General features: G+C 44.9%; 1 protein-coding gene and 1 pseudogene across 4 annotated transcripts in view; both read left to right on the top strand.

The window, feature by feature from the left end:
* Positions 1–22,027, top strand: part of OTUD7A (OTU deubiquitinase 7A) — a 344,700-nt gene that overhangs the window by 63,907 nt on the left and 258,766 nt on the right. The gene's annotated exons all lie outside the window — the stretch shown is intronic.
* LOC118908773 (coiled-coil domain-containing protein 122-like) lies at positions 12,048–14,683 on the top strand (annotated as a pseudogene).

Below are 22,027 nucleotides of genomic sequence, written 5' to 3'. Positions count from 1 at the left end.
GAGGCCCTGCATTCCAGCTGTGCAGAGCTGTGTCCAGGGCCGAATACTGCCTCTCCATTCACAGGGCCCTCCGGCTCGGAGAAGCCTTTTGCAATGGGAACTTCAAGTTCCTCCTGTCCTTTAGAGAGAGATAAGCTGGGAAGGAAACACTACCCCTGGTTCACAGCCAAGAAAATCTAGGTCTCGGGCTTCTTTGGTTCATTCTAAGACCCCTGACCAGTGGGTGATCGAACTGTTTGTTTGTTGTCTCCTGCTAGAGAGAGCCACAGTGTCCATAAACAGATCTACCCCTGCTGGGGGTCACGGGGAGGAGCCCCACCCATGTGCACAGGAGCCCCTGGGCAGCCAGCGTGTGGACCCCTCCACGCGTCCTGGAGGCACACTTCCAGGGCCTCTAAATGGTGAGGCAGAGAAATGAGTAAACCAGGAAACCACCACCACAAGAAATGCAGACACATACACACAGAGCTTAATGTTCAGCATTATCCAGCAGCCTCATTATTTAAACAGAAAAGAATCAGGTTTCCACAAATTGTTCTGGAAAGAAGATATGGCCAGAAACTCCATCCTACAATTAGTTCTCCTATGAACAATTGCTGGAGCATTTACCACTGAACAAGCAGGATGGCGCCTGGGCAGGGCCAGCAGGTGAAGCCAAGCAGCCTTGTGCTCTGGGTGACAGGAGGCCAGGAGGGAAGAGAGCACCTGGTGGCTCTCAGGGGAGACAGGTGCTCCCTGTCACCCAGGCCAGCCACAGGACAGGTGGGAGCACGCAGGAGCTGCCCCGACCCCTGGGCTGCCTCCAAACCAAACTCCCCAGATTCCCTCCCTTCTGGGCTCTCTCTAGCAGGAGACAGCAAACAAACAGTTCGATCACCCACTGGTCAGGGGTCTTAGAATGAACCAAAGAAGCCCGAGACCTAGATTTTCTTGGCTGTGAACCAGGGGTAGTGTTTCCTTCCCAGCTTATCTCTCTCTAAAGGACAGGAGGAACTTGAAGTTCCCATTGCAAAAGGCTTCTCCGAGCCGGAGGGCCCTGTGAATGGAGAGGCAGTATTCGGCCCTGGACACAGCTCTGCACAGCTGGAATGCAGGGCCTCAGGGAGGCCCTGAAGAGCCTGGACTGCCACCAAGTGTGATGGGGTCACCGATGTCAGTAGCCAGCTGTGGGGCCATGGGATGAGCCAGCTGCTCGGTTCCTACCGGCTGTATCTGTGACCGTGCATACACTTACTGGTGGCCCCAAAGAGCCCCAGTGATGTCCAACCTGTGGAAGCTCAAAACCCAGTTTCCCTGGTCTGGCCCCCTGGCCAAGCACAGCAGGGGTAGGACTCTGGGCCACCAAGACACTGCACACAGGTGTCCCAGCCTCTCCTTGGCTGGACCAAGGTGTGCTTGTCTAACGGAGCCTTGCATGCAATAGTGTGGGGCCCCTGGGGCCTTGTGTCTGGGAACAGACAATGTGCTGAGCTGAGTTGCGCAGGCCCCATGCCTTCATGGCCGGGGCATTTCCAGTCCCTTCCTGACCCTCCTGCAGACAGCCACGGCATAGCGGACCAAAGGTGGAGCTGCCTCAGGGAATGCCGGTCTGCCAGTCCATCCACTGACCCACCCATTCACCGATCCTCCCCTCCAACCTCTGCTGGAATGTGTGGGACACGCTGATAAAATACACAGCATCTGCCCCCCTGGTAGGGCCAATTACCACTCAAATGCATAAAATGGTGACTGTGGGAGCAGCAGAAAGAGATGGACAGAGCAAGCCGTGGCAATCTCAGAAGGCTTCCTTGAGGAAGTGGCCATTATTTTCAGACCTGAAGGATGAGTAGATGCTAACAAGGTAAAGAGGGGGGAAAAGAGCACTCAGAAAGTAGGAGCAGCCTGAGCAGAGGCCCCGTGGCTGGAGCAGAGCAGGAGGAGCCCCGGCTGCACTAAGCAGGGCTCTCGGTTCAGGTTGGGAGCTGAGTGATGGGAACATTGATGGGTTTCTTTTTTTTTGATACCATTAATGTACAATTACTTGAACAGCATTATGGTTACTAGACTCCCCCTACCCATTACAGTCACTGTCCATCAGCGTAGTAAGATGCTATAGAATCATTACTTGTCTTCTCTGTGTTATACTGCCTTTCCCGTTTTCCCCCACTACATTATGTGTGCTAATCGTAATGCCCCTTTTTCCCCCTTATTCCTCCCTTCCCACCCGTCCTCCCCAGTCCCTTTCCCTTTGGTAACTGTTAGTCCATTCTTGGGTTCTGTGAGTCTGCTGCTGTTTTGTTCCTTCAGTTTTTTCTTTATTCTTATAGTCTACATATGAGTGAAATCATTTGATACTTGTCTTTCTCTGCCTGGCTTACTTCACTGAGCATAATACCCTCTAGCTCCAACATTGATGGTTTTTTGTGCCCACAAAGAACAGGATGCCCTTTGTGTTTCCAGAAGGGTCCTCTTGCTGCAGGTGGAAAGCTGCCTGGCTTTGGCAGGGAATAAGGTAGGCCTGTCCCTAGGCCATCATCGTCCTGGCAGCAAGCAGTGCTTGGCTTGGAGATGTAGTTAGGGCTCCTTTCTTCCTTGTGCCCTCTTCCAAGCCCATCTCCACCCCTCAGGTCCTCCTGGTTCTTTGACACGGCTCCCGAGACGTTACCTGGTGTGCCCCTAGATCTGAGTCCTCTGTGAACACATGAACATACCATGTCTCCAGGTGGCCTTTAAGTCCGTGAGGCCGGGGTCTTGTTGCTGAGTTGCTCAAACTCTTACCCACCAGTCACCCAGAAGGTGTCTAGTAGAATCAATGAGAGGAAGGGTAGGTCGGTAGATGGATAGGTGGGTTGGTAGATGGAATGGGTGTATCAACAGAAAGCAGGTTCTACAGACAGTGGAGTCAGACCTGCATTTGAGCCATTTTTCTGTAACTTCCTGTTTTCCCCTGGGCAAATTACTTAATCACTCTCAATCTTGATTTCCTTACCTGTAAAATGAGGGCTAAGCATATCTACCAGTGCGTGTTGTGAGGCTCACATGAGGAAAAGTGTGGCAGTGTGTTATAAAGTGTTAAATATGGCGTGAGTGCAAACCAGCACTGTCACTATGCTTGACAGACCCTGCAAGTCCTGTGGGACAGCCAAAGACCCCTCCTCTGAGTCTCTCAGCATCAACAAGAGGCAAGACTGTTGGGTCTGGTACCGAATGCTCCCATTTGTTAACCAGCCTTCCTGGCAGGACGGTGTGCTCATGTTCAGGGTGGGTTTTCAGTGTACATTGGGTACCTTGCATCATTAATCATCATCAGCCCCAAGTGGGACACATGTTCCTAATATCACAGCCAGATTTCTGCCTGAGTAACAACGTCCTGCCAGCCTGCTCCTTCACATACTAGTTGTCCACCCATATTGTTCGGCCTCTTGCCTCTCCAGACCTGTGACCCCTTGGCTGAACGGAAGCCCCAAGTCCCAAGTTGAACAGCAGCAGGTTGTTGGGAGAAAACAGGCATGAGCCAGAAGGTCTGGATTCCAGCCCCAAGCCCACTGCTTAGGAGCCAGTTGATGGAGCTTCTCCCTTTTCTCTCTGATTGTATTTTCTTGTCTGCAAATTGAGAATAAAAATGTAGCTTTGGGGCTACCATTTGGATCAAAAAGGGAAAGTTTGTGCAAATCACCAACATAGGCAGTGGATCGCTACTCAGCAGGTAGTAGCTGATAACCGCTCTTGTTGTCACCATTAGACTGATGAGCTTTGATCCCCTTTACCACCCTAAATCTATCACATCATTCATTGCCTGGACGCCTCACTGGCCCCGACCATCATTCTGTTTCCACTCCAGCTCCTGCATGTCCCATTGTTACACCATGGCTGGAGAAACCTTTCAATGACACAGATTAGAAGGACAGTGCTTCTCTTAGCCCTTCTGGCGGCCTCCTGTCATGCCCAGAATGGAGCACGCTGCCTGTGGCCTGCAGGCCCACACAGCCCAGCTCTGTGTCCCATCCAGACTCCTCTTTGCCCTTCCTCTCCATGCCAGCCACTCCTGCATTTCTGTTCCAGAAACCACCCCTGGCTTAAGACTTTTGCACCCGATGTTCACTCTCCTCGGAAACTCTTTCTCCAGACCCTCATGTGGCTGCCTTCTCACCACGTGGCCCTCTGCACCACATATCTTACTGAAGCCCTGTGGCCATCTATCTCATCTCAACAGGCCCTCTGCTGTCCCAGCATACCTAACTAACTACATGTACCTCTGTGGGACTGAGTGCATTTTCACTCAAGTCTTGTCTCAGAGTTATTTACTCAAGTGGTGATCTCAAGAGGTGAGACCGTAGCTCCCTCCAGACAAGGAGCAGGTTGCTTCCTACCCACTTTCACAGCAGCGGGTTCCCTAGGCTCAGTGTGTCTCAGCTGTGGCCGGAACCCCTGTGTGGAGCGTCCCTCTGGGCTCTGCAGGCTGTGTGGGCTGGGGGACCAGAACATAGAGGCTGATGCTTCTGTTCGCTGTGCTCGGAGTCACCAGCTGTCTTGCAAGTCTCCTGTCTACTTTGGGCACTTATGTGGCAGCTTTACTCCTGGCCCTTCTCTCTGAGGTGTTTGTTCTTCCCTGATGGACTGGTGCAGTAAGCAGGAGAAAGAGCAGAGCTCAGACCCAGTACTCTCCACCTCCGTGCCCTGCCCTGTCTGAGGGTCTCCGTAAATGCCAGCTGGGGCCCAGGAGCTGCCCTCGTACTTCATGTTTTCCTCCATCACCCACACCCCCAGTGCATGAACATGGGAAGTCTGCTCTGGCTGGTCCATGGCCACACCTCAGGTGCCCAGAACAGCAGGCATACACAGGTATCAGGTAGCACTCAATCACTTGTTGAATGAAAGAATGAACTCTGTGCATGACGGCAGGCAGCTCATGGGCCACCTTTATCTCAGTGACCACCTCCATCTCAGAATTTCTGGGAGGGTCATGTTATGGAATGAATTGTGTCCCCTGAAATTCATCTGTTGAAATCCTAACCCCCAGTGAGACTGTATTTGCAGAGAGGACTTTTAAAGAGGCAATTAAAGTTAAATGAGGTCATATGTGTGGGACCCTAAGCCAATATGATCAGTGTCCTTATAAGAAGAGGGAGAGACACCAGGTATGCATGCACACCAAGAAAATATCTGGAAGGGACACAGAGAGAAGGCAGCCAAGGAGAGAGGCCTCAGAAAAACCGAACTGCCAACACTTGGATCTTGGATGTACATCATTCAGAACTCAGAAAAAAAAAGTATTTTGTTTAAGTTAGCCTGTCTGTGGTATCTTGTTACAGCAGCCCCAGCAAACCCACACAGTGCTTGGTAACAGACGTGCATGCATTTTTCCTTAGAACAGTAGGAGCAAATCCCTGATTTTGGAAGGGAACTTAATCTAACTTTTGTAAACGTAAATCCAAGTTTGGGATAGAATGTGTGTCAAAAAGCAGGTAACTTCCCTTTGAGTCCAAATATTGTGATGTACAGATGGAACCGGAGGAATCCGGGTGTTTGTGCATCATGGCGGGGCTGGGCGCCCCGAGGCCTGGCCTGGTGGGGCATGTCCTCTCACTGGAGGGGAGGGCACCGAGAGCGAAGCCAGGGCACGGGGGGTGGGGAGGGGGTGGATCTGAGTGGGGTTTCGAGTTGCTGGCAAGGAAGGCCTCCCTGGGGGTAATAACATGGACTGGAAAACTGGGGTAATCAGACTCAGGTTCTTTTGGGTGGCCCCAAAGACTGGCTTTGACCTAGAACACTCCAGAAATGCCTTGAATCTAATGGGCATGGTGCCAGTATGGTCCCTTCTTCTGTGACATGGAGGAAAGAGGAAGAGTGCTCAGCGGGGTCGTCGGGGGCATGAGGCTTTCCTCGCAGCTGTGTCAGTGGGTGGCCATGGCTGTGTAACACAGCCCAGCCGCCACCCCGGCCCAGCCCGGGCCCGCGTCTTAAGGAAAGGGGATGTGCTCAGAGCAGCCCAGCTTGTGCTGTGAGTCACGGAGCCGTTTCCTCAAACCATAGCTGATGCCGAGGAACCCCAAATGCACACTTTGAAACTGGTTGAAGATTAAAGAAGAGAGCCTTTGCTTCCAGGGTCTAGGTTAAATATAATTAAATACTTTCATTATGAGAATACATAGCTTTGGGAATACAGTGAGGAGATGTATTCAGGCTGCGTGGTCAGTCTATATAAGGGAGATAACATATGTTTAAATAATGAAATTTCAGCTAGAAATTAAGAGTTATTATTAATAACATATTGGGCAATATATTGGGTAGATATGGATGATAAAGTTGCCCCTCTCTGGGTTGTTTCATGCTCACTGGATGAGTCTCTGCCTAAACAGCTCTTAAAAATGTTCATAGTCCCCAGATTTGTCACTTGGAGTCCCAGTCCACCTGGGAGTTACGTGTTCCCGGGGAGAGGAGGATGCCTGAGTGACAGTGAGGCAGTGGGGAGGGCTCTGTGTCTGGGAAACTGAGGCAGGCTCATATCTGTAACAAAGCATGAGGGGTGGGGAGTGGGCAGAGAAGGAGCAGCTGCCTAAAGAGGCTCCAGCCTCCGGTAAGGACTGTGATCCCTGATGGGGGGCAGCCAACTTGGAGGATTCTGTGTCTCTAATAGACAAGTTGCAGTAATAATAAGAAAGACAGTGCTTCATTGATTCTCAGATGCACTTATCCCCCACATTTTATCACCCTCCCCCCCAAATTGCTGTGAGTTGTGCCACCACTGAGGTTCAGTTGGCAGTTGTGACTGGTCATTTGTGCAAACTTGATCAGTCTGTGGCACCACTAGTTTACATGTGTTGAGTTTGATTTGCTGGTTAAAATGCCTTCAGAAGAATGATGCTTTGTGTTAAAGAGAGAGAGTGCTGTGTGTGCACAAAGACAAGGGAACAGAGCAGCAGCAGTCAGGTATCTTAGTAATGGAACAAGTGCTGTTGAGAAATGACCACAGTTCTGCCTTTCCTTGCTCATGAGGAATGAGTGAGTGATGTGCTGATAATCAAGTGCTAACGAAGGAAGCCCCTAAAGGTGGATGAATTTTGTTCTGTTTTGTAAATGCCATACATACAAAAAGCTCACTCAGCGCACCCTAAGCAAGAAAACACCACCACTCAGCTTGCGGAAGAGGATTGGCAGCTTGGAATAAAGTCCCAGAGGCAACTCTGACAGCCCCTGTGCTCCTGAGGTCACAGGACATGATGGTGGGGAAGGCGCAGCCATGGATGAGCAGCTATGAAGTGGAACTTCCAAGAAGTCATAACCAATTTGTTTTATTCACTTTTTTTCTTTTCATGTTTGCACAAGAGTGATATTTGAAGGAAACCTCTGTCTAAATATAAGTACAGAATGAAAACTAGAAGTGATACAAAAGTATAGGGTCATAATTTACTTGGCAACTTACCTTTGTTCTTAACGCTTTTTTACCTTAATGGTGCATCTAACAATCATGGAAACTGTGATGGTTAATTTTGTGTCAGTTTGGCTAGGCCATAGTATCCAGGTGAAACATCTGAATGTTGCTGTGTTTTGTAAATGTGATTAACATTTAAATCAGTATACCCTGAGCAGAGCAGATTATGCTCCATAGTGTTGATGGGCCTTGTCTGATCAGTTAAAGTCCTTAAGAGAAGACACTTAGGTCACCCTATGAAGAAGGAGCTTGCCTCCAGACTGCCTTTGGATTTGAGCTGCAGAATCAACTCTTTCTTTTCTTCAACCTGCCAGCTCACCTTGCAGATTTCAGACTTGCCAACCTCCACAATCATGTGAGCCATTTCCTTCAAATCAGTCTTTGTCTTCATAGATAGATACAGATAGATGCGCACACACACCCTCTACTGGTTGTTTCTCTGGAGAACCCTAATGAAGAGACAGGTTCAGAAAACATGGTCACGGTCCCTATCCTGAATCTTGTTGCATTTTGTGCAAGCTCTCCAAGCCTCAGCTTAGCCTTCTGTGAAACAAAAACAGTGTTCCAGCCTCATAGGCATATCATGAAGGTTTCAGGAGACGAGGCAGTCAAAGAATTTGTCCAGGTGCCAGGCTCAGAGCAAGGTGTGGAGGAAGGCACTTAGTATGCTTGACAGCATCCACAGATCTCTGCCTTTGGAGGCTTCCGTATGAGTGTGCTCCTGTCTTTACAAAGAGGAAACTGAGGCCCAGAGAGATCAAAGTGTTGGTGGGCAGCTGTGCCTGGGGAGGTCTCTCCCTGCACACTAGGTGAAACCTCAACCTGGATTGGGGAGGGTTCCTGACTCTGATCAGGGAAGAATTCTCAACCAGACAAATGCCAGCAAGAAATGAATTCATCAAAGCAAGAATAGAAGCAAATAGCAGTAGCCCTGCAGGCAGTAGAGAGCAAGGAAGAACAGAGGGAGAAAAGAGAAGTTCACCGAACTCCTGCTCAACATAGGGAAGATCCCTTGCCAACTCCTAAAGCCAGGGCCACCTGGCATCCAGTGCCTGCTTTATCTGCATGGTGTGAGAATTATATCCCTGCCACCCTAGGATTTGGTGGAGCCATGGAGCGAGTTTATGTTCTGAGAACTTTTCACTTCCCTACTAGTCTGAGATAAAACAGGGAGAGAGAAGAGGATTGCTGTAAAGACTAGAAAGCTGAATGAAATAGCAAAATGACAAAGACATTTACCACCGGAAGTGGAGGTTGGAGACTCCTTGTCTTTATCGTGGAAAACAGTTCAGAGACAAGAGCAGTCGGCTTTTGCAACAAGAGTGTTTATTTGACATAAGACAGTACATACTCAGGTGTGCAGGCAGCCTCAGAGGGGAGACATGCTTAAGGGTTTAGGGCCTGGGGCTTATAGGGCCTTTTGGGTAGGGTCAGCGTAAAGCATGATGTATACAGCTGATTCATAATTCCTTTGAAATTTTGTTTTGAGAATAGGGTTATTTAGGTGGCTGTGTTAATCTATATCTCAACATTCTTTATCCACATAGGCTCATTTATACTTCATCCCGGACACAAAGTTACTTAATTGATTAAGGGGCTGGAAGAAGAGGAAGAACAGCACATAGATTAAGTTAAAGAATGAAGCTGGCCTTTTACCCATGCTAAGTAGATTTTACAATGGCATGACCCTTGTCCCATTTCCCTGCTGTGTCTCAAACGAAGTATAGCTCCAGCTGTGCTGCAGCCCCAGAGATCTGTAAAGAGAGCGAGCCTCATACTCCCATAGCCCATTGTCGACAGGGAGGTACACTCGGTGGGACTTGCCATAGAACATTAACAACAATTCCAGCCCACTGTTTTCACCTCTCACAAATACTAAAGTGATCATCCAGTTTATGTGCTTGCTCCACATTTCATATTTTCTCATCCACCCACCCCAATTCTCGCTCATCCCACACCTCTTTGGAGCATCAGAAACAAAACTCTCCCAAGTCAGCTCTCTGATATTAGAGTGACTAAAACTGGTGAGGATATCTGAAGTGGGTTTTATGAGATGATTTCTGAGCAAATGAAAGTGCAGCCTCCACGGTGCTCGAAACTCTATTCAACCCTCCTCAAGAAGAGTGTCTGGCAGAATGAGAACCTCCATCATCTTGTGATTACCCTCTGGCTGGGAGAGGCCAACTACAGAGAAATTTCTTACCAAAATTCCCATGTTAACCCTTGAGCCTAGGATTAGAGTGAGAGCACAGATTTGAATTTGTCTAGATTTCTTTTACTCTCAGGTTGTTTTCTGTAAAATACAGTCTCATTTTCAATATTAAAAGACATAATGAAAATAACGATTTTATTGTTTAAAATATTAATGGCAGCACTATTGTATCTTCATTTTTATAGATCTTTATTTAATATCAGAGCAATGACTAAACTGTGGAGATGAAAGAAACTACCTGTTATTTCTCTTAACCTAATTACATTGACTTTTATTTTTAAATTAAGTCTTGAGTAAAATTAATTCATGTATCTAGATTCCCTGTAAACCCTGGGAGAAACAATAACATTTATTTGTAGGTTAAGATGGGCTCTCATCTTTTTTTAATTGAATAATAGTTGATACACACTATTATGTTGGTTTCAGATATACGACATAGTGATTAAAACAATTATATACATTATGAAATGCTCACCATGATAAGTATAGTTGCTAATTCTTCTTATGAAACATCTGCACAAGAAGGCCGAGTGGGTACTTACCCAGGGTCCTAAAGGGAAGAGGCATTCCCTAGACAGTTGGCTGGGTTATTCCCTAGACAAACTGTCTTAGACACTGGGTGGAGGGAAGGTTGTTAGAATGATTTCCTGATTTACAGTACTCCAAGGTGAGTCCCATGAAGGCAGGATTTTTATTTTGTTTTGTTTTTTATTCACTGCTCTATCCCTAGCCTTTAGAACAATGCCCCAGCTAGCCCTTAGTGTAGGGGCTTAATAAATATTTTTGAATGAATCAATCGATCATTTATCAATTAATAGCTTTCTTCAATCCCCTTATATTATACCAGTGATGATTTGCACTCAACGAAAATAGGAAGCGACCATTTAATATTGGAATATATGTATAGATCATTGGAATTATCATATTGCTTCTGCATGGTAGAAGAGAGAGAGTTAACAAGCAATTTCTTTAAAGATATAGCTGTCAGTGTAGAGTTACCTTGCCAGTTATTAAGGCATACTGCAAATCTATAGTGATTAAAAATTGTGGTCTTGATAAAAATACAGACAGGTGGACCCATAGCACAGAGTAGGGAGCTCAGAGACAGACTTCCATTTGACAGGAGTTTAATCTTTGTTAAGGTGGAACCCAAATCAATTTCTATATGAAATTTAAATTTAGAAAAAAATTAAACTGGATCCATTCCAGACGCAGTTTTCAAAAGTTTAAGACTTAAATGTGAAAGATAAACTATAAAGTCAATTGAAGAAGGTTTAGGTATAGAAAGACTTTGTAAATAAAACTTAAAGAGCACAAATTATAAGGCAAAAAGTAATGAATTTGACCATATCAAACTAAGAATTTCTGATCAAGGCTACCTAGTAGCACTGACAGACAGATGCCAGATTGGGGGAAAACAGCAATATCAAGGAACAGTATACAAGGAGATCTTCCAAATCAACAGGAACCAAGAGGAGTTCAGATGACAAAATGGGCAAAGTATGTGATCAGGCATTTTACAGAACAGGAAAATCACAAGGCTAAATAGCAAATGAAAAGACACTCCAAATCATTTTAAATCAGAGAAGAGTGCATTGGAAAGCAATTGAATGGCCTTTTATAAATGACAGAGAAAATGAGCAACTCCTTCCCCTAAGCTTTCCACTGGTACCTGTATTCACAAAAGCAGGAAGACTTAAAAAAATAGCACCTTTCTGCCCCTTCCAGAACTGTACTTTTAAAATAACAGAGACTGAGAAAGGAATATAGTTCTGGTTCGTAAGAGGCAGAGACACACACGAGTGGAGACACTTCCTAGGAAGTAGGCAACAATGGAGCATAGAGGGAGGTGGAGGACTGTGAGCAGAAAGGCCACTGGGAGGCCAGCTTGGGGCAGGAAGTGATCCTCTGGCCCCAGAAGGGAGACCTAGAAGCTGGAGGGAAAGGAGATGTCTCTGGTCTCCCCTCCTGCCCCCCAAGCCCAGCTGCTTCCATGCCTCCTTCACTCCTGATTGGACGGTCCAGGCGGGTAACAGCTACCACCATGCCAGAATCTGTCTGGAGGGTAGGAATGGAAGGGACCAAAGACTCGCCTCCCTCCACCACCATGGATGCGGCAGGGAAGAAAACAGGTGCTGTGTCTTGTATCAGAAAGGGCATTGCCACTCACCTCCTGGGAGGTGCTGGAAGGGCTGGGAAGCAGGACTGAGAAGCAAAGCAACACAGCCCCCTGAGGGCACTTGGGGCAGCGGGTGGGCTGCGGTGAGTGGTTTTATGGTCATTTTCAATGTCCGTGTGCCACCCACCACTTCACATTTGGTGCCAGGTATGCAGTGTTTTCTGTGCATAGTGGTGAGGATGTCAGTCCTGCATGACTGTGTGGCAGGATTACTTACAATTCCCTAACATGCTGGGCAAGATAATATGGGTTCCCCCTACCCCTGGGCTGGTGCCTGGGAGCTTCCTGATGATGTGCTGTCACCCCCAGTCATCGGGGTCCCATTGAGTGTTCTGCAAGTTCATCACTGCCCCACGTTCCGAGGCTGTGGAGGTGAGCAAGCCAAAGACTGCTCTCAGAGTTACATCTTGTGGGGAAGGCAGGCCATACCTAATGCACAAACCAGAAAATGGCCTGCTGTGCAGAAAACTAAAGCGGAGAGATCCAAGGAGCTACAAACTACGTCAGCCTGAGTGGGCAGCAAAGGGTCTCAGAGCAGTAGTGTTCAAGGTGACACCTGGATGAGGGGCAGCAGACAGGCAGAGGGAGCAACAGTGAAACAACCTGGTCCAGGAGAGCAAGCTGACCAGAGCCGGGGGACCGTCCTGGGAGAGCCCAGGATGGCGTGGAGAGGGAGGCTGGGTCCTAGCAGGCAGAGCTTGGCAAGCCTGGCCGTGGAGTTAGGATTTCGGCTCGAGTGTGATGGGATGTCACTGGGAAGGTTTAAATAGGCAGCGAGGAAATCTGGTTTCTACTTTTAACAGGTTACTGACTGCTGGGTGGAGCTTACATTATAGTCAGGCAAAGTGGGTGCGGGGCCATCAGTCAGACCTTTTGGTCTGCAGGAGATGTTACGAGGTGGATAAGGTGGGGTCAAGGAGAGGACGCGAGGTGGAGAGATGTGATATATGTTGCAAGACTGGATGTGGGGTATTGAAATGCTTAAAGAGGAAATTACTGTTGGCATTTGGCTTCAAAATAAGATGGGGGTCAAGGAAGCAGATAGAGGTGTGGACAGGGCAGGGCTGGGTATGAGTAAATGGTGGGTTAGCCTTCTGTTCTGTCTCTGTGACTATTCCAGATTCTCCCTAAGAGAAGAGTGAGGGCACAGAGAAGACAAGTAGTGACTCTGGCATCTTACTACACTGATGGACAGTGACTGCACGGGGGAAGGGGGGGAGACTCGATAATATGGGTGATTGTAGTAACCGCATTGTTTTTCATATGAAACCTTCATAAGAGTGTATATCAGTAATACCATAATCAAAAATGTTGTAAAAAAAAAAAAGATTGGATGTGGGGGTTGAGAAAAAGATGAAGTAAGAAAGGCTTAGATTTTTGGCTTGGAAGGTGGTGCTGTTTGTTAAGCTGATAAAAAGGAAGAGGAATGAATTTGGGAGGGCGCTGGGTAGGGAATCAAGAGCTCTGGTTGGGTGACGCTGGGTTCGCAAGGAACAGGAGATTCAGGCGGGCAGCTGGACGTAGGAATCCAGAGTTCCCGCTCTGCACAGAGGGAGCTGTTTAGAGCCTTCACAGATCAGTGATTTTCAATACGAAAGTGTAAATGGAGACAGAGATGAAAAGTCCAGGCTGAGCCCTGCGATCCAGACATTAGTCATCGGCTGGGAGCACTGGTGGGGATGGAGGAGGAGGTGGGCGGTGTCGGGAAGGCGGTGGGCAGGAGGTGCTTCAAAAGGGCTGAGGGGGCGCGCGCCGCCCGCCGCCAAACCCGCGCCCCCACTTCCGCTTCTCACCGCGGGCCGGCGGATCCCCACCTGCCGCCGACGCGACGCCCGGGCCCGCCGGGCCGGAGGACTGCGGGGAGGCAGGGCGGGTGCGCCGACGGCTGGGCGGCGGCGGGCGCGGGGAGTCCGGGAGGCGCGGGGGCCGCCGCCGCAGCAGCAGGTCCGGGTCAGCGCGGCCCGCCGAGCCGCCCAAGGGCCCTGTGACCGGAGCCAGGCGGGTCAGCGGGCCGGAGGCCGGGCGGCGGGCAGGCCCCGGAGGGAGCGGGGCGGCAGGAGGAAAGGTGAACCAGGAAGGGGAAGAGAAGCCCAGAAGAATGCCAGTCAGCAGAGAAAGGAGGAGTCGGGGTTCCCGAAGCAGCTCTGGCCAAACACGACCCACCTTCGTTAACGGGTGCTGTGGAGCAAGTCGCACGGCAACCATCACAAACATCAGCATCGGAAAAAAAGAAGTTCTGTTCCATTTGCAGAATGAATTTCATGAGCTTGAAAAACAAATAGCATCTGTTTCTGCAGAAACTAAAGAAACAAAGGCAAATTTATCAAGATGCTGCCATAGAAAACACCAAGCTTCCGAGTGGAAACCTGGAAACTCAAATCAAATCTTTACAAATGTAAAGCTTAAATATGACATAGAAGCAGCCCAAGAAGACTTTGAGGAACACATGCTAAGATATAATGAATATTATGCAAAAATGAAAGTGCATAAAGATATTTTCGGGGAGGTAGAAAGCAAATGGTCATTCATGACTGAACTCCATGAAAAATGACATCTTGTTAAAAAATTAATGACTGAAAGAGGAACTTACACAAGATTACCAAATCCAGAAGGAAACTAGGTGAAACAAGTACAGGAAGACATTACAAAGCTAAAGGATCAAATTACAACTGTAAAAGGATCTGTCATTGAAAAAACTTATTTCCTTGAGGAAGAAAAAAACACCCATGAAAAATTAAGGAAAGAGAGGTACAGCACAAGAGATTAAGCATTTGCACTGTCAGGTGAGCAAACTTCAAATGGAAGACAATAGCAATAGAACGTTGAACAACTGGAAAAAACCGCAGCTGAGCTAAGAAAACATATTGGAATGAAAGATTAATATGGCCATAGAGCCATGTAGAGCACAGACTGCCTGCAAAAATTATAGGACATAAGATTTAGGAAATCCTTTGGATTCTTAACAACCAGCGTTTACTGTCAGCGGTCTGTCTTAATGAAAGATGCATTTTCTTTTTTTTTTTTTATCAGTCATCTGTTTCAAAGTGCCTTCCAACCCTACAGTTGATAGCAGTAGATAGACAATAGTTATGTTTACAGAAGAATCGTGGTAGACCCTGTGTGAATGTTTTGTCTGTAAGATATACTGTACTCATGAATGCCTGTTCATAAAACATAAGGCCTTCACCATCATATGAAGTAAAAATTTAGAAGAAAAGAAGTACTTGAATTTACAATGATTTAAAAATTGTTGATTTTTTTTTGGTATCATTAATATACAATTACATGAGCAACACTGTGGTTACTAGACTCTCCCCATTATCAAGTCCTCCCCACATACTCCATTACAGTCACTGTCCGTCAGCGTAGTAAGATGCTATAGAGTCACTACTTGTCTTCTCTGTGCTATACTGCCTTCCCTGTGCTCCCCCACTAAATTATGTGCGTTAATTGTAATGCCCCTTCTTCCCCTTCTTCCTCCCTTCCCACCCCTTGCTTCAATCCCTTTCCCTTTGGTAACTGTTAGTCCATTCTTGGGTTCTGTGAGTCTGCTGCTGTTTTGTTCCTTCAGTTTTTGCTTTGTTCTTATGCTCCACAGATGAGTGAAATCATTTGGTACTTGTCTTTCTCCGCCTGGCTTATTTCAGTGAGCATAATACCCTGTAGCTCCATCCATGTTGTTACAAATGGGAGAATTTGTTTTCTTCTTACTGCTGAATAATAATCCATTGTGTATATGTACCACATCTTCTTTATTCATTCATCTACTCATGGACTCTTAGGTTGTTTCTGTATCTTGGCTGTTGTAAGTAGTGCTGCAATAAACATAGGGGTGCATATGTCTTTTTCAAACTGGGCTGCTGCATTCTTAGGGTAAATGCCTAGGAGTGGAATTCCTGGGTCAAATGGTATTTCTACTTTGAGTTTTTTGAGGAACCTCCATACTGCTTTCCACAACAGTTGAACTAGTTTACATTCCTACCAGCAGTGTAGGAGGGTTCCCCTTTCTCGGCATCTTCCTTAGCATTTGTTGTTCTTATTCTTTTCTCTGGTGGCCATCCTAACTAGTGTGATGTGATTTCTCATTGTGGTTTTAATTTGCATTTGCCTGATAATTAGCAATGTGGAGCATCTTTTCATGTGCCCGTTGGCCATCTGAATTTATTCTTTGGAGAAGTGTCTGTTCATATCCTTTGCCCATTTATTAATAGGATTATTTGCTTTTTGGGTGTTGAGGTGTTTGAGTTCTTTGTATATTTTGGATGTTAACCCCTTGTCAGATATGTAATTTATGAATATATTCTCCCATACTGTAGGATGCCTTTTTGTTTTGCTAATGGTGTCCTTTGCTGTACAGAAGCTTTTTAGCATAATGTAGTCCCATTTGTTCATTTTTGCTTTTGTTTCCCTTTCCCTAGGAGATGCATTCAGGAAAAATTTGCTCATGTTTATATTCAAGAGATTTTTGCCTATGTTTTCTTATAAGAGTTTTATGGTTTCATGATTTACATTCAGGTCTTTGATCCATTTTGAGTTTACTTTTGTATGTGGGGTTGGGCAATAATCCAGTTTCATTCTCTTGCATGTAGCTGTCAAGTTTTGCCAACACCAGTTGTTGAGGAGGCTGTCATTCCCCCATTGTATATCCATGGCTCCTTTATCATATATTAATTGACCATATATGGTTGGGTTTATATCAGGGCTCTTTAGTCTGTTCCATTGGTCTATGGGCCTGTTCTTGTGCCAGTACCAAATTGTCTTGATTACTGTGGCTTTGTAGTAGAGCTTGAAGTCAGGGAGCATAATCCCCCCAGCTTTCTTCTTTCTTCTCAGGATTGCTTGGCTATTTGGGGTCTTTTGTGGTTCTATATGAATTTTAGAACGATTTTCTCTAGTTCATTGAAGAATGCTGTTGGTATTTTGATAGGGATTGCATTGAATCTATAGATTGCTTTAGGCAGCATGGCCATTCTGACAATATTAATTCTTCCTATTCATGAGCACGGTATGTGTTTCCATTTATTGGCATCTTCTACAATTTTTCTCATGAGTGTCTTGTAGTTTTCAGAGTATAGGTCTTTCACTTCCTTGGTTAGGTTTATTCCTAGGTATTTTATTCTTTTTGATGCAGTTGTGAATGGAATTGTTTTCCTGGTTTCTCTTTCAGCTAGTTCATCGTTAGTGTATAGGAATGCAACAGATTTTGTGTATTAATTTTGTATCGTGCAACTTTGCTGAATTCAGGTATTAGATTTAATAGTTTTGGAGTGGATTCTTTAGAGTTTTTTATGTACAATGTCATGTCATCTGTAAACAGGGACAATTGGATGCCTACCTGGATGCCTTTTATTTTTTTTTGTGTTGTCTGATTGCCGTGGCTAGGACCTCCAGAACTATGTTGAATAAAAGTGGGGAGAGTGGGCATCCTTGTCTTGTTCCCGATCTTAAAGGAAAAGTTTTCAGCTTCTTGCTGTTAAGTATGATGTTGGCTGTGGGTTTGTCATGTATGGCCTTTATTATGTTGAGGTACTTGCCCTCTATGCCCATTTTGTTGAGAGTTTTTATCATGAATGGATGTTGAATTTTGTTGAATGCTTTCTTAGTGTCTATGGAGATGATCACATGGTTTTTGTCCTTTTTGTTGATGTGGTGGATGATGTTGGTGAATTTTCAAATGTTGTACCATCCTTGCATCTCTGGAGTAAGTCCTACTTGATCATGACGGATGATTTTTGGTATATTTTTGAATTCGGTTTGCTAATATTTTGTTGAGTATTTTTGCATCTATGTTCATCAGAGATATTGCTCTGTAATTTTCTTTTTTTGTGTGGTATCTTTGCCTGGTTTTGGTATTCGAGTGATACTGGCCTCATAGAATGAGTTTGGAAGTATTCCCTCTTCTTCTGCTCTTTGGAAAACTTTAAGGAGGATGGGTATTAGGTCTTCACTAAATGTTTGATAAAATTCAGTGGTGAAGCCATCTGGTCCAGAGATTTTGTTGTTATGTAGTTTTTGATTACCAATTCAATTTTGTTGCTGGTAATTGGTCTGTTCATATTTTCTGTTTCTTCCTGGGTTAGCCTTGGAAGATTGTATTTTTCTAGAAAGTTGTCCATTTCTTCTAGGTTATCCAGTTTGTTAGCATATAATTTTTCATATATTCTCTCATAATTCTTTGTATTTCTGTGCTTTCTGTAGTAATTTTTTCTTTCTCATTTCTGATTCAGTTTATGTGCGTAGACTCTGTTTTTTTCTTGATAAGTCTGGCTAGGGGTTTATCTATTTTGTTTATTTTCTCAAAGAACCAGCTCCTGCTTTCATTGGTTCTTTCTATTGTTTTATTATTCTTGATTTTATTTATTTATGCTTTAATCTTTGTTATTTCCCTCCTACTGACTTTGTGCTTCATTTGTTCTTCTTTTCGTACTTTAGTTAATTGTGAGTTTAGAATGTTCATTTGGGGTTATTCTTTTTTCCTGAGGTAGGTCTGTATTGCAATATATTTCTGTTTTAGCATGGCCTTCACTGGGTCCCACAGATTTTGTGGTGTTGAATTATTGTTATCATTTGTCTCCATATATTGCTTGATCTCTGTTTTTATTTGGTCATTGATCCATTGATTATTTAGGAGCATGTTATTAAGCCTCCATGTGTTTGTGGGCTTTTTCATTTTCTTTGTGTAATTTATTTCTAGTTTCATACCTTTGTGCTCTGAGAAGCTGGTTGGTACAATTTCAGTGTTTTTGAATTTACTGAGGCTCTTTTTGTTGCCTCGTATATGATCTCTCCTTGAAAATGTTCCATATGCACTTGAGAACATTTATCCTGTTGCTTTTGGATGGAGTGTTCTATAGATGTCCATTAGGTCCATCTGTTCTAATACGTTCAATGCCTCTGTCACCTTACTTATTTTCTGTCTGGTTGTTCTGTCCTTTACAGTGAATGGTGTGTTGAAGTCTCCTAAAATGAATGCATTGCATTCTATTTCCCCCTTTAATTTTGTTGGTATTTGTTTCACATATGTAGGTGATCCTGTGTTGAGTGCATAGATATTTATAATAGTTATATCCTCTTGTTGGACAGACCCCTTTATCATTATGTAATGTCTTTCTCTGTCTGTTGTTACTTTCTTTGTTTTGAAGTCTATTTTGTCTGATAGAAGTAAAGCAACTCCTGCTTTTTTCTCCCTAATAGTTGCAGGAAATATCTATTTCCATCTCTTTACTTTCAGTCTGTGTATGTCTTAGGGTTTGAAGTGAGTCTCTTAAAGGCAGCATATAGATGGGTCTTGTTGTTTTTATCCATTCAGTGACTTTATGTCTTTTGATTGGTGCATTCAGACCATTTACATTTGGGGTCATTATCGATAGGTATGTACTTACTGCCATTGCAGGCTTTAGATTCGTGGATACCAAAGGTTCAAGGGTAATTGCCTCACTAATAGTCTTATTTAACTCACTTAGTATGCTATTACAAACACAACCTAAAGGTTCATTTTTTCCCCCTCCTTTCTCTTCCTCCTCCATTCTTTATATATTAGGTACATATTCTGTACTCTTTTTCTATCCATTGATTGACTTTGAGGGTAGTTGATCTGATTTTGCCTCTGCTTAGTTATTAATTGTTCTACTTTGCTGTGGTTTTATTTCCCCTGGTGACAGCTATTTAGCCTTTGGAATACTTCCATCTATAGTAGTCCCTCCAAAATGCATTGTAGAGGTGATTTGTGGGAGGTAAATTCTCTCAGCTTTTGGTTACCTGAACACTGTTTAATCCCCCCTTCAAATTTAAAAGGTAACCTTGCCGAGTAGAGTTTTCTTGGTTCGAGGCCCTTCTGTTTCATTGCATCAAATATATCATGCCTCTCCCTTCTAGCTTGTAAGGTTTCTGTTGAGAAATCTGATGATAGCCTGATGGGTTTTCCTTTGTATGTGATCTTTTTTATTTCTCTAGCTGCTTTTAAAAGTCTGTCCTTATCCTTTTTAATTATTATATGTCTGTCCTTATCCATTTTAATTATTGTATGTCTTGGTCTTGTCCATAATTATTATATGTCTTGGGTCCCTGTGTTGGGAGATCTGTGCACCTCCATGGCTTGAGAGACTATCTCCTTCCCCAGACTGGGGAATTTTTCAGCAATTACCTCCTCAATGACACTTTCTATCCTTTTTTCTCTCTTTTCTTCTTCTGGTACCTGTATAATGTGAATATTGTTCCTTTTGGATTGGTCACACAGTTCTCTCAATATTCTTTCATTCTTAGAGATCCTTTTTTTCTCTCTGTGCCTCAGCTTCTTTGTATTCCTCTTCTCTAATTTCTGTTCCATTTACCTTCTCTTCTGCAACATCTAATCTGCTTTTAAATCCTTCCATTGTATGTTGCGTTTCAGATATGGAATTTCTTAATAATTGAATCTCTGTCCTAAATTCGTCCCTGAGTTCTTGAATATTTTTCTGTACCTCCATGAGCATGTTTATGATTTGTATTTTGAACTCTCTTTCGGGAAGATTGGTGATTTCACTTTCATTAGGCCCTTTTTCTGGGGTTTGTGAGATTTTAGTCTGAACCAGGTTCCTTTGATGTTTCATATTTCTATGTGGTGCCCTCTAGTGCCCAGAAGCTCTAGTCTCTGAAGCTGCTCAGTCCCTGGAGTGAGGTCGAGGGTCACCCGGGAGCAGCGCTGGTGCCTGGGGGGAGGAAATAGCTGTTTCCTTCTTCACGGCTGCAGTGCCCTTGTCCGGTGTCAGAGCCAGTGGGCCGAGTACACAGGTGTAAGCCTCTGTGCTTTGCATCTGTAGCTGTTGTAGGCAGGGCCTCCCTTTGGCTGGCCTGACGCCAGCGCAGTGACTGCTGGTTTGCGAGCCGGTGCTGGCAGGCCAGGAGGAAAATGCAGCGGACTGTGCATCACAGTGAGGGCCTGGGAGCTGAGTAGCCAGCCAGGGGGATGGAGTGCCTGAAGCTCCTGCAAGTTCCCAACCTGCTGGGCAGAGCACGCCCAGACAACCTTGTCCACCTATCCCATCTTGCGTGCAGCAAGCTCCATGTAAACCCCGCCTCTTCATCAGCCGTCTCGCTGCTAGGAAGCCTCTCAGACTGCCTGCCTTTCCTTTATCCCAGAGTGGCTGGATGTGGATCCCTGTCTTCCACAAATGGCTGGAGTCTCAGTCTGTCCATGTATTCCACCTGTCTTAGCTCTCCAACCCCACTAATCTCCAGAGCACCATGCAATGTAGGTTTGTGCTCCAAAGCAAATCTCCAGGTCTGGGTGTTCAGCAGTCCCAGGCTTCCACCCCCTCCCCACTCCATTTCTCTTCCTCTTGCTGGTTAGCTGGGGTGGGGGAAGGGCCACCGGATCTCAAGGCTTTGGTATGTTACCCTGTTTCGTGAGGTCTGCTCTCTCCCTTGGTGTGTGCAGTCTGGTGCAGCCTTCTTTCCTGTTGCTCTTTTAGGATTAGTTGTATTAACTATATTTTTGTATTATATGTGGTTTTGGGAGGAGTTCTGCGTCTAACCTCTCATGCTGCCATTTCGAATCGATCTGTCAAGATATTTTAAGTTTCTTTCAAACTTTTTGTTACAACTTACTTTTTCATCACTGCCTTCATAATAGTCCATAAATACTGGCATTTTTACAATAATGTTATTATATGTTCAATGCTTCAGATGTTTTACTCAATTTTTCTCCTTTGTGCATAAGGTAGCAATAATTTTTTCTTTGTTATTAGGTAACATAAAGTCCATAAAAATTTTTGTTCCATTTTTCTATCTGTAAATTTTTTTATTAATATTCTGTGACTAAATTGAAAGTGTAGCATTGTGTAAGGCAAATATTCCAGCTCTTAAAAGAATACTAATAAAAAAAAAAGGGTGAGAGGACAGTTGTGTAGAATATTCTTGAAGGCCAACTGTATACAGTACACTTTGTGGCAGATCAGAAATGCAAGTCAGACAAGTTGACACAAAGCTGACTTGAAAGCCTGTAGATGTTGGTGTTGGTGTGGGACCATTTATATCTCACTCCTTCTCCATATGCTTATGTCATGGATTCCCATTTAGCCAAGTTCTTCCTATTCTGCAAACTATAGAAGCAAAGACATGGCCATTTATTTGACCTTTCTGCTCACAATGGGACATTGCAAGAAAACCAGAAAGGAAAATGGAATTATGGAATAAAACATTTGAAGACTCCCTGAGAAATCATCAACCCACTTAACATATTTAACAA

Source organism: Manis pentadactyla, chromosome 18 (genome assembly GCF_030020395.1).
Source record: "Manis pentadactyla isolate mManPen7 chromosome 18, mManPen7.hap1, whole genome shotgun sequence".
In the NCBI taxonomy this organism is placed as follows: Eukaryota; Metazoa; Chordata; class Mammalia; order Pholidota; family Manidae; genus Manis; species Manis pentadactyla.
Note: the sequence above shows the minus strand (reverse complement) of the source record. Positions and strands in the feature narration are given on the sequence as shown.